Source organism: Geotrypetes seraphini, chromosome 6 (assembly GCF_902459505.1).
Source record: "Geotrypetes seraphini chromosome 6, aGeoSer1.1, whole genome shotgun sequence".
Lineage (NCBI taxonomy): Eukaryota > Metazoa > Chordata > Amphibia > Gymnophiona > Dermophiidae > Geotrypetes > Geotrypetes seraphini.
The window spans coordinates 14,711,185-14,724,790 of record NC_047089.1 but is presented as its reverse complement, the minus strand read 5'-3'; the positions used below and the strand labels follow the sequence as shown (position 1 = coordinate 14,724,790).

General features: G+C 45.5%; 1 protein-coding gene across 2 annotated transcripts in view; it reads left to right on the top strand.

The window, feature by feature from the left end:
- Positions 1 to 581: 581 nt before the first annotated feature.
- Positions 582 to 13,606, top strand: part of LRRC32 (leucine rich repeat containing 32) — a 68,558-nt gene continuing 55,533 nt past the window's right edge. Inside the window, exon 1 of one of the 2 annotated variants that reach the window (XM_033947381.1) lies at positions 582 to 649. The gene's annotated coding sequence lies outside the window, so the exon portion shown is untranslated. Of the gene's footprint in view, positions 650 to 12,488; positions 12,643 to 13,606 lie in introns of those variants that run through there. The other variant, XM_033947380.1, reaches the window with a different exon arrangement.

Below are 13,606 nucleotides of genomic sequence, written 5' to 3'. Positions count from 1 at the left end.
GACATGACTAAAAGTGCCAAGTAATCTCTCTCCTGCGGTATTACATATATATATGTTTTAATCTCACTAGTTCAGGGAACCACTTTGACAGATGATGGATCTACCACAGCTAGTCTGTGGTGTGGAAAACATAACGTCACTTCGCTGGCGGCCGGGGATACAGTGATCGACTATTTTTACGCACACGTAACATTTGAATAGGAACACGGCTAGCCCAGTCTTTCATCGACACCTGTGGTGGGCGTTGGACGGGATCTGCGGTTAACATCACCCCCAGTCTTGGGTATTATTTAGATACCACCACACTCCTTAAATCTTACAGGCTACCCAGAAGAGACATGAACTGAAGCATCTGGAGACTCGGATACAAGCATCTAGAAACAATTCACGCAGTAACTTCAGGAATGTAATTCTCGGAGGCTGCCAGGGGATGAATATGTCATAAAAGTGCAGTCTTCCCTGGAGGTTTCTATGACTTAACTATTATCCCACCCCCCACCCCCACCCCCACCCCAGGTCCCGGAGTTTGAGTCAGCCAGTGGTCTGAGCAGCTACTTCCCTTAGGAAGCCCTGCCCCAGCCCTCACTAAGTCCAGAGGATTGATTCCAGAGCTCCCCACAGCAGACGTGAATCCTCTCCGGGGCAGCAGGTACGTAACCGGGTGGCACGGGGAAAGTTTACAGGTATGCTGGGATTGTGCCCCTGTGCAACTGCACGGAGTTAAAAGCCAAAGGCGCAGGACGCTTCCCACTGCAGAGGCACGCTCTAAGGGATGGGAAACTGTCACAGGGTGTTAATATTTAGACCGTACTTATCTCCCCAGGGGTCACACTGTTGCTCCAAAGGAACTCTTCTGGGGTTTTGCTGTATAGGGGAATGATGTCACAGCAAAGTGGAATACTGGGAGGAAAAAAAGGGGGGGGGAAAACCTGCTTAATGTGATAGAATGAAGCAAATGGCAGGGATTCTCAGCGTTCAAAGGGACTTCAGCTAACTCACAGCGTACAAGGTCTACTGTGAGAGGCAAATGTTTTTTGGTAAAATGGGGCTTCGGCGTGTAACTAACTGAAGGACAGCAAGTGAAATATAAGCGCACTTGGGTGGCGGTTTGCTAAGGGTGAATAGATCTTCCCCCTCCTAACTGAATGCAATAATAATTTTCTGGATGAAGATTATATAAAGGAAACATATTTCTCAGTCTCGGAAGTATCTCTTGTTCTTAATTCAATATAACAATAATAACTTTATTCTTTTATACCGCCATAACCAAAAGTTCTAGGCGGTTTACACTAAAAAGAGCTGGACAATCAGCGAAATACAATAATACAGTAAAAAAAAAAAAATACAAATATTTGTAAAATAGAATTTCAATAATAAAACTCACTAAGTAATAAACTTATCGAACAAAGTGGTCTTAATTAATTTCCAAAAACTGCAATAGGATAACATAGCTTGCTGAATACATTTTCCTAACCAAGATTGTTGCTAGGGTCCTATCGAAGAAGGTCTTATATCTACGTCCATTAATTTTGGGATAAGCTCAGCGGGCATTCAATACACAGGACAAATAGCTATCTCAAATGGTTCTTTGCCGATGCTGCTAGATATGTATCCATGTAATAATACAGGTTATTATTCTGTGTTACCACAGTTTTACGCTATACACTGTTGTCTTTAAATAGTGGAAATTGTCATAGCCCCCGTCCAGGGGCAAAGCCTACAGATACTAACCTTGCATCTCATTTTTAAAAGGGAAAGAACGTGCGTGAAAATGGATTGTAAGCGCCCCTGCGTTTTGTGTGTGTGGAAAGTCTGAGGGAACATAATGTGCTCAGATGTAAACAAAATCCAGTATGCACATGGCGCTTTCCTCCCTGACCTAAATACAGGCCCTCTTTTACTAAGGTGTGCTAACCGATTAACCGATAAATCGGTTAGCGCACCTCAGTAAAAGAGAGGGGGGGTGGGGCAGTGCTGGAGTCAGCTCCTCTCAATCTGGTTATAAGGGCGCACATCATGGAACTTCACAGCCAGAATGTTTATCCATATAAATTCATTTATTGAATTTTCTATACCGTTCTCCCAGGGGAGCTCAGAACGGTTCACATGAATTTATTCAGGTACTCAAGCATTTTTCCTTGTCTGTCCTGGTGGGCTTACAATCTATCTAATGTACCTGGGGCAATGGGGGGATTAAGTGACTTGTCCAGGGTCACAAGGAGCAGTGTGGGTTTGAACCTGCAACCTCAGGGGGCTGAGGCTGTAGCTTTAATGAGTGCACCACTCTAGAAATCAAAATGTAGTAAAAGTGAGTCTAGTATAGGACAATCAAGCCACTGTGACATCACTGATGAGGTTGGCTCTTATTGGTGGAATGAGGCATTATGACATCACAATCCCAGCTCTGGTTATCAGAGGCTGAAACTTTTCACACTATTTATTTACTCAATTTTCTATACCGTTCTCCCAGGGGAGCTCAGAACGGTTCACATGAATTTATTCAGATACTCAAGCATTTTTCTCAGTCTGTCTCAGTGGGCTCACAATCTATCTAATGTACCTGGAGAAACGGGGGGTGGGGGGGAATTAAATGACTTGTCACAAGGAGCAGCATGGGTTTGAACCCAGAACCCCAGGGTGCTGAGGCTATAGCTTTAACCACTGCACCACTCTAGAAATCAAGATGTAGCAAAAGTGAGCCAAGTATAGGACAATCAAGCCATTGTGACATCACTGATGAGGCATTGGTGGAATGAGGCATTATGACATCACAATACCAGCTCTGAGGCTGAAACTTTTCACATTATTTAGTTACTCAATTTTCTATACCATTCTCCCAGGGGAGCTCAGAACGGTTTATATGAATTTAATCAGGTACTCAAGGATTTTTCCCTATCTGTGCCAGTGGCTCACACTGTACCTAAGGCAATGGGGGGATTAAGTGACTTGCCCAGGGTCACAAGGAACAGAGTGGAGTTGAACCCACAACCTCAGGGTGTCAAGGATGTAGCTTTAACCACTATGCCACACTCTCTCCATATAAAAGGCATTCAAAATTGCCCTTACAGTAAATATAGAGAAAATCTCCCTTTCTCTTTCCCTATCTGCCTCTACTTTTTTTTTTATGTGGAGCAGAGGCAGGACATGCCACGAATTGGCTCAGTTGAAGTCATGTCATTATTGGCTTATTTTATGCCTCCACACTGGACTAACCTATTTTATAAAGAAACAGAGATTTATGCGAGAAAAGGCTATTCACTGCTACCAATTAACCAACACATATCACTGTCATCCATGTAAAAAAATGATTAAACACAATTGTCACATAGTGAGAAGCAAGCATCAAAGAACTGGGGATGATTATTGAATGCCAAAGTGAATATGTCATATGTTCTATGTATGTATATATACCGATTGGTTTGCGAGCCCTTTGCAACCCGATTTCCCTCCGACCCAGTAACCTCTGTCCCAATCATCCTCCGATCCGCGCATGCACATGAGGGGGAACGACATTCAAATGCAGACAGGAAGCTATTCACTAAAATGACTTCGGCCGCCCTGCTCTCTGCCCCGATCTGCTGCCCTGTCTCAGCCCCGATCTCCTGCCTGCCCCGATCTCCTGCTGTCTCCTGCCTGCCCCGATTTCGTGCTCTGCCCCAAATCTCTCCTGCCGTCTGCCCCGACTCACCGCCCTGCTCTTGCCATCTCTCCTGCCGCCCCGACTCTCCTGCCCTTCCCCGCACTGCGAGCCCGTGGTTTTAACCCGCAGGTTAAAACAACGGGCTCGCTGGGCTAGTAAAATTGAAAAAAAAAACCCCAAAGTCACGGCTCTAGATGCATGCACAGACCATCTACAGATGGTCTGTGCATGTGCTGGGATCACACACTAGCGATCCGTGCAGTTGGAGGGGGGTGTTCCTCTGATTGCCCTCATTTTAATTTTTTTTGTTTTGTAAATTTGTCGGGCCTGCACGGATCGGCCATGCAAAGGAGGTTAGTGAATCTAGCCCTTAGTGGCTTGCCCAGAGTCACATGGATCTGCAAGGGATTTGAACCCACAACCTCAGGGTGCTGAGACTGTAGCTCAAACCACCGCGCCACACACTCCCCCACTTACTCGTTTAAGTGTATTATCTGGAACATCTTTGGATGAATCTCTTCAGAATTACGGGCCTTGATATAAAGGCCTGGAAAATGACAAAAGGCAGCGTACAATTCATTTTGAAGTAAGATACTTCACACAGCCTATATATACGCGGTGTCGAGGAAAAAAAAGACCAAGTCCCCTGATATTTTTCCAAATAACCAAAAAAAAAAAACCATCCTCCTTCAGCAGAAAATTCCGCATGAAATTTGAGACATTTCTGAGTTCTTTGGGGCCGATTTTTAGACTGCGGACATTAACTGGGCTGATTCCCGCAGTTGGCGTTGAATTTCTGGTCTATTTCTGGCCACTAAAGACTTAGGGCTCCTTTTACAAAGCCATGGTAAAGGTTTCTAACGCAGGCCGGTGAGGTAAATGCTCCAACGCTCATAGAAAACCTCCACCGTAGGTTTGTAAAAGCCAGTATTAGCCAGCCATGTCGATATTCAGTGCTGGACTGTGGACAGATAGGTTTATAGCTGCTAAAGGTAGACCAGCCTTTGAGTTAGCTGGCCAGCGGTCTGAATTTTGCAGATAGCTAGCTCAGTCGCTAGCCACTGACCACTAATATTCAGTGGCCATCTCACGGCTGAACTTATCACTTGGACCAGTGGTTCCCAACCCTGTTCAGAAGGACCATCGGCCAGTCAGCTTTTCAGGATAGCCTCAATGAAAATGCATGGGGCAGATTTGCAAACCTATCTCCTCCATTATATGCAAATCTCTCTCATGCATATTCATTAGGGCGATCCCCAAAACCCGACTGGCTGGTGGTCCTCCAGGACAGGGTTGGGAACCACTGACTTAGACCCCCTTTTACAAAGCCGATTACTGTGGCAGCCCGCAGTAATCGTGCCGAACTCCATTGGGAATTAATGGGCTTCAGTGTTGTTGCCACACTACAGCAATTTAGTTAGCCAAAAGCCTTTCCTGGCCAGATTAATAGCACTGAATAATATTTAGGTAGCTTCTAGAGCAGAGGTGTCAAAATCCCTCCTCGAGGGCCGCATTCCCCCAATGAATATGCATTGAAAGCAGTGCATGCACATAGATCTCATGCATATTCATCGGGAAATCCTGAAAACCCAACTAGATTGCGGCCCTCAAGGAGGGACTTTGAGACCCCCTGAGTTAGAGACAGATTATGTACAGTTCAGTCATTTCACCAAGATCTGGTTGTCTGAACGCTTAATCAAAGTCAATCAATCTACCTTGGATTTTAATGATTGTTATTTTGTTCTGATGCTTTATAGTTTGATTTTTTTGTTTCTTGTTTTTGTGGGGTTTGCTTGATGTGGGTTTTAAGGTAAATTTTATGATCCATCGTACTTTAGGTTCTTTACAGTCTTTCTTTACTATTTTTTTTTATATTTTAGATATACAGTAGATGTTTGTGTACAGAGATATTATTAGGATTGATTTGTACTACTATTTTTTTTTTAATTCTTTATTGATTTTCCGACTATCAACAGTGCAATAAATAAGTAGATGTACATATAATAATTCAAGAAATGCACATTCATCTTGCAGAAATATATAAGCAATCATTTGTACCCCTCCCACCCACGCAAATGACTAATCAAGAAAAACACAAATGCTGTACATAGATTCCTTCAATAACCTTTCCCAAGTTAAATTAATGGTATATCCCCCCCCCAGACGTGTATACTCAAAGGGCTATAATTAAAATCAATAGTCACTCCTTACAGAATTTTGTCAATGGCTCCCAGACATCCTGAAATTTCCTATAATGTCCTTTTTCTAGAGCATTCATGCATTCCAGTTTAAAAGTGTGGCATAAAGATTCCATCCAGAAATTATAATTTAACCGGTCCCAGTTTTTCCAGTTCTTCAAAATAAGGGCTCCTTGTACTAAGGTGCGCTAGCGCAGTGTTTTTCAACCTTTTTACACCTATGGACTGGCAGAAATAAAAGAATTATTCTGTGGACCGGCATCGGTCCGTGGACCGGCGGTTGAAAAACACGGGGCTAAGTCGTGGGCCGGACCCCGCCCATCTCCACCCCAGACCCCGCCCTCATAATAGTACTAATTGCACCTTGCACGTCCCGTGCCTCATCTGGAAGCCTTCCCTCTGACGTTGCAACGTCAGAGAGAAGGTTTCCGGTGCAGGCGCAGGATGCCCGTAGGAGCCACTGCCCGTGGCTTTGTGCACTGAATCAGTTAGGAAGAGGGAGCTGGCTCGAAGATAACGCTGCATCGATCGCACCGTGGACCGGCGGTTGAAGAACACTGTTTTGGGCCTGATGCACGTGCTGGCCATGTGGACCGGTAGGAAATTTCTGTGGACCGGCACTGGTCCATGGACCGGTGGTTGAAGAACACGGGGCTAAGTCGTGGGCCAGACCCCGCCCATCTCCACCCCAGGCCCCGCCACCATAATAGTACTAATTGCACCTTACACGTCCCGTGCCTCATCTGGAAGCCTTCCGTCTGACGTTGCAACGTCAGAGCGAAGGCTTCCGGTTCAGGCGCAGGATGCCCGTAGGAGCCACTGCCCGTGGCTTTGTGCACTGAATCAGTTAGGAAGAGGGAGCTGGCTCGAAGATCATGCCGCATCGATCGCACCGTGGACCGGCGGTTGATGAACACTGCGCTAGTGTTTTTAGCGCATGCTACACTGCCGTGTTCGCTAACCCTGCGCTACGCACCAAAAACTAACCCCAGCTCAATGGAGGTGTTAGCGTCTAGTGCGTGCGGCAATTTACCACGCGCTAAAACTGCTAGCACAGCTTAGGGGGTCTTATTACAAAGGCGCGCTAACCCCCGCGGCAGCCTAAAATCCTAGTGCCTCGTCAATGGAGGCGTTAGGTACTAGCGTGGCAGGCGGTTTAATGTGCGGTATTCCACGCGTTAAACCCCTTCCGCGCAGTGATAAAAGGACCCCTAAGTTGTATAGCAGCTCCTGTCATGATAAAGAGAAGTTTGTTGTTATGGGAAGTTATTGGGATTTTAGCCATCAATACGGTGCCAAATTTCAATGGGACGTCCTGTATTCTATTAATTTGACCCCCAAATGGATCGCCAAAATCTAAGTATCAAGGGACAAAAGAAGAGCAGATGATCCAGTGTCAGCGCCAGCATCTATTTGACTTAGAACTATCTAATTTTTGTAATCTAACAGGGGGCCAAAAACTTCAATGCAACAAAAAAAACCCCCCCAAGTTTGCCTCATAGATGCTGACGCTGTACATCTCATCCTCCAAGTCCAAATCCATGGCCGTTGAGACGCAGAAATCGGCTGCTTAGTCTCAATGCTCCAAATGTCTTGAAGACCAGTTTTTGGTTTCTTATTCAAAAATTCAGATATTAATTTATACCACTTTTGCTGCCTGATGCCCCAAGAAATCTGTCTGGAATAGAGGTCTGCACTGGAACGGGGATCGCGGGAACCCAACGAGTCCCGCGGGGGCCCCGCAGGAATCCCCCCTTAACCCACAGGACTCCCACGGGGACCCCCCCTCTGGCCCACGGGACTCCCACGGGGACCCCCCTCTGGCCCACAGGACTCCCACGGGGACCCCCCTCTGGCCCACGGGACTCCCACGGGGATGGAAGGCTTTGGAAGCAGGGTTCGTCCATATAATATAATGGACACGTCAGCCTTAGTAAAACAGGGGGTTTATAAGTTAATTACCTGAACAGAAAACAAAAAAAGGGTTCCACCAAAGAGATTCCACAAGGAAAACAGCAAAAGAAACTGTGGAATTGATGATCCTGTCAGAAGTAATTGCTGCTTTTTATGGAGACAGGCGGGAATGGAGGTAATTCCTTGTGGGGATGGGTGGGGACGGAGAGGATCCTGGTGGGGACGGAGAGGATCCTGATGGGGATGGGTGGGGGATGGGTGGGATTTCTGTCCCCGTGCAACTGTCTAGTCTGGAAGCACAGGCCCGGCAAGCTATACTGAATACTATTTTCTTTTTCCAGTAATAATTCTTTTGTCCATTCTTAGCCCCTTCTCAGGATATTATGACAGGGGGATTGGGGGGTCATAGGGCAGAACACATCTGCAGTCACTTTTCCATAAAAAAATATTTATCCCTATTGTAATGAAAATCTGGAGTGAAATGAATAATGGACGTTGCACAATACGTCTGAATTGAAAGGGTAAGCAGGCCAGAAAAAAGTCCAAAATCCAGTCCAAAGAAGTGGTTTTATTGAACAACAGCAGTGAAGGAGTGAAGCACTGCACCGGACTTTGGGACCCATAGAAGGGGGAGAGGGTGTAGTTGTCATGGGCACAATATGTGGTTCCAGATTCATAGAAACATAGAAACATAGAAACATAGAAATAGACGGCAGAAAAGGGCCCACGGCCCATCCAGTCTGCCCACCTTAATGTCCCTCCCCTACCTTTGCCCTGTGAATAGATCCCATGTGCCGATCCCATTTTGCCTTAAAATCAGGCACGCTGCTGGCCTCAATCACCTGTAGTGGCAGACTATTCCAGCGATCAACCACTCTTTCAGTGAAAAAGAATTTCCTGGTGTCACCTCGTAGTTTCCCGCCCCTGATTTTCAACGGATGCCCTCTTGTTGTCGTGGGACCCTTGAAAAAGAAGATATCTTCCTCCGCCTCGATGCGGCCCGTAAGATACTTGAACGTCTCGATCATGTCCCCCCTCTCTCTGCGCTCCTCGAGCGAGTATAGCTGTAATTTGTCAAGCCGTTCTTCGTATGGAAGATCCTTGAGTCCCGAGACCATCCGGGTGGCCATTCTTTGCACCGACTCCAGTCTCAGCACATCCTTGCGATAATGCGGCCTCCAGAATTGCACACAGTATTCCAGGTGGGGCCTCACCATGGATCTATACAATGGCAAAATGACTTCCGCCTTACGACTGACGAAACCCCTTCGTATGCAGCCCATGATTTGTCTTGCCTTGGACGAAGCCTGCTCCACTTGATTGGCAGACTTCATGTCCTCACTGACGATTACCCCCAAGTCTCGTTCTGCTACCGTTTTTGCTAGGATCTCGCCATTAAGGGTATAAGACTTGCATGGATTCTGGCTGCCCAGGTGCATAACTTTGCATTTTTTGGCATTGAAGTTGAGTTGCCATGTCCTAGACCAGCGCTCCAGTAGGAGTAGGTCGTGCATCATGTTGTCGGGCACTGAATCTTCGTCTCTTGTGCATTTGCCCACTACATTACTCAGTTTGGCGTCATCGGCGAATAATGTTATTTTACCTCGTAGCCCTTCTGCCAAGTCTCTTATAAAGATGTTGAATAGGATTCTATCCGTCCGACCTTTGATTTGTTTTGGCATTTCGGAAAAATTTGAAAGGCCATTTTTTTCGACTCGCCTTTTCAAATTTGGTTACTTTGTACTCGTGTAATCGCTTGACTTTTTATTTTAAGGCACGTGTGTAAGTTGTATATTGAATGCTGTTATTTAAATAATCTGCTATGTTTTGTTTGATTATGTGTGTACTGTTTTGTTTTAATTACACTTCCTCCTCCGTATTCACGGTTTCAGCACTCGCGATTTCACTTTTTCGCAATTTTTGGCATGCTGGCTCCTCCCCCTCCCAATTATATCCAGCGCTGTAACGCTACAAATTTCAGCACATTTTTCCCAGCACTTCCTTCAGAGAAAATCGCTGCCTACCATTGGCTCACGCCGTATGTCACGCAAAGCTCTTGCCCACCCCGTTTGAGCCGTCCTTGTCAGCAGTTTAACCAAAGCTGGCCCTTCCCTTCCTCAGTCCACGCGCGCTTTCTTTTTCTGAACTGTTCCCGCTCCCCATTGGCTCAGATTTTTCTCGAGCCCCTTAACAGCCGAGAGAACCTGTTTAGCTAGAAATCTAGCACCTCCTCCTTGCGCGCTCTTCTTCTGCTGATTGGTTCAGATATGCTGTTTGTGAAGCTCTCCGTTTTCATTGGCCAATGCGGTCAGGCTGCCTTGAATGGAACGGAATCATAAAAGTGGCGGGTCGGAGAGAGTGGCGAGGTCTGAGGTGAGGTTTGCATTGGTTGTTATGAATAATAAAGAGATGCGAAAGTTTCTCAGTCCTGCTGGTTATTTATTTTTTATGGCTTGCGTTTAATTTAGAGGACGCAGTTAGTTCGGTTGGAGTAGATAATGCTGTTACGTGAAAGTTGTTCTTCACGTAGCAAGCTTTTTTGTTATTCACGGTTTTTCCTTATTCGCGGGTCTGTTTGTCCCCTAAACACCGTGAATATGGAGGGAGAAGTGTATGTATGTATCATTGTTATCTGCATAGATGGTTGATAAGCGGGCTACAAGGCTCTTCAATAAATAAATAATGATAAATTTTAATTTTATGCCACAGTACCTCTCTGTTCTAGGCGGTTAACAATACAGTATAATCTCGTTATAACGGACTCGCTTATAACAGAACCTCGCCTATAGCAGACGAGGTCCACTGGTCCTGGCCGTGCGCCATAATAAACATACAGAAAATCATCACATATAGCGGACTCGCATATAACGGACTTTAGGATATAACGGACAGCCAGTCTGATCCCCAGAGCCGCTTTTAGCTGTAGCTTTCTTCGGCTTTAACGGACATACAGGCTCCACCTACAACAGGGATCTCAAAGTCCCTCCTTGAGGGCCGCAATCCAGTCGGGTTTTCAGGATTTCCCCAATGAATATGCATTGAAAGCAGTGCATGCACGTAGATCTCATGTATATTCATTGGGGAAATCTTGAAAACCCGACTGGATTGCGGCCCTCAAGGAGGGACTTTGAGACTCCTGATCTACAAGGCACGTAGCATGAAGGTGATATAGTATCAAAATGCAACCCAGAAGAAAATGACAGAGTATTTTTCTTTCCAGTACAGTATGACATAATGTTTTAGAACAGGAGTGTCAAAGTCCTTCTTCGAGGGCCACAATCCAGTCGGATTTTCAGGATTTCCACAATGAATATGCATGAGATCTATTTGCATGCACTGCTTTCATTGTATGCTAATAGATCTCATGCATATTCATTGGGGAAATCCTGAAAACCCAACCGGATTGTGGCCCTCAAGTAGGGACTTTGACACCCCTGCTTTAGAACATCTTTTAGTGTTCTGGTTTTGCAATCGTTTCGTGCCATATTAATGTTTTGCTGAGTTTTGTTATTATTTGTGCAGTGACTGTTGTTCATTGATTGAACGTTGTTTCAAGTTGACCTAAATAAAGTTTTTTAAAAAATGCAACTCTGGATATAACAGGTCATTGGTAAGGCCCCACTTGGAGTATTGTGTTCAATTTTGGAGACCGTATCTGGCGAAGAACGTAAGAAGACTTGAGGCGGTCCAGAGGAGGGCGACCAAAATGATAGGAGGCTTGCGTCAGAAGACGTATGAGGAGAGACTGGAAGCCCTGAATATGTAGACCCTAGAGGAAAGGAGAGACAGGGGAGATATGATTCAGACGTTCAAATACTTGAAGGGTATTAACGTAAAACAAAATCTTTTCCAGAGAAAGGAAAATGGTAAAACCAGAGGACATAATTTGAGGTTGAGGGGTGGTAGATTCAAAGGCAATGTTAGGAAATTCTACTTTACGGAGAGGGTGGTGGATGCCTGGAATGCGCTCCCGGGAGAGGTGGTGGAGAGTAAAACTGTGACTGAGTTCAAAGAAGCGTGGGATGAACACAAAGGATCTAAATCAGAAAATAAGATTAAATATTGAACTAAGGCCGGTACTGGGCAGACTTGTACGGTCTGTGTCTGTGTATGGCCGTTTGGTGGGGGATGGGCTGGGGAGGGCTTCAATGGCTGGGAGGGTGTTGATGGGCTGGAGTAGGTTTTAACGGAGATTTCGGCAGTAGGAACCCAACACAGTACCGGGTAGAGCTTTGGATTCTTGCCCAGAAATAGCTAAGAAGAAAAAATAAAAAAATTTAAATTGAATCAGGTTGGGCAGACTGGATGGACCATTCGGGTCTTTATCTGCCGTCATCTACTATGTTACTATGACTCTGGATATAACGGACCATTTTTCCAGGTCCCTTGAAGTCCATTATAAAGAGATTATCCTGTCATGAAAAGCTGAACAAAACCAGCGATAATACAGCAATAGCATTAAATTGGAATTGGTGTAGATTTTTCACGAATCATGAATATCCAGCTCATTGTCTTGGTTCAGACTTATACTATAATCTACTAGCAAGAGCATTTCCCTGCTGCGAGATGAATTTTAACAGGATGAGGGTCAGCAATCATTAGTAACACCCCTTGCATTAAGACCCAGCAAGCAATCATCCAGAAGCAAAGTCCAGCCGCATAATTCAAAGCAGACGGCATCCCTTATATGGATGCCAGGATATTTCCCTCAAAAAATATCTACGTCCCTGGGCAGGCTTAGAAGTTGCTAGCGAAGCGTCCCAGAGCAGCAAGCCTCACTGGGGACGGTGCAATGTAAGGACGGTAACGGGTGGAAAAGCTGCCGGGACTCTGCGGATCGCAAGGTCGACCATGACGGATAGCCCAAATAGCTTTCACTGAAAAAGCAAGGTAAACTATGAATTATTTTACACTTGTGTACTTCCACGGAGGGCTCCGACGAGATGAAACGGAGGCGAACATTTCTCTCTGGAAGTCAATACGTGAAAAAGCAAGAAACTTTGCTTGCAAATTCAGAAAAATTTAATACCTGCACTGGTCAAATACTTCATGGGAAATAAGAAGGTTATTTAACTGCTCATCAGTTCATTACGAAAAAAGCACAGTGTGTCTCTCACTGAATTTCATACCCACTGTATCCTTGGCTTGCATTCATGCAGCATTTGGAGGTACAATACTGACCATATATGTGCATTAGGATAAAAAGCTTAGTAAGAACATAAGAACATAAGAAGTTGCCTCTGCTGAGGCAGACCCTAGGTCCATCCTGCCCAGCTGTCCGCTCCCGCGGCGGCCCATCAGGCCCATTGCCTGAGTAGTGGTCTATATCTATCTATACCCTTCAATCCCTTTTTCTTCTAGGAATCTATCCAAACCTTCTTTGAAACCATTTAAGGTTTTCTTGTCTACAACAGCCTCTGGAAGCGCGTTCCATGTATCCACCACCCTCTGAGTGAAAAAGAACTTCCTAGCGTTTGTTCTAAACCTGTCCCCTTTCAATTTCTCCGAGTGCTCCCTTGTGCTCGTGGTGCCCCTTAATTTGAAAAATCTGTCCCTGTCTACTTTTTCTAAGCCCTTCAGGATCTTGAAGGTTTCTATCATGTCTCCTCTAAGTCTTCGCTTCTCCAGGGAGAAAAGTCCCAACTGCTTCAATCTGTCGGTATATGGGAGATTTTCCATTCCCTTTATCAGTTTAGTTACTCTTCTTTGTACTCCTTCAAGTACTGCCATGTCCTTCTTCAGGTACGGCGACCAGTACTGGACACAGTACTCCAGATGCGGCCGCACCATTGCACGATACAGCGGCATGATGACTTCCTTCGTCCTGGTCGTAATACCCTTTTTAATGATACCC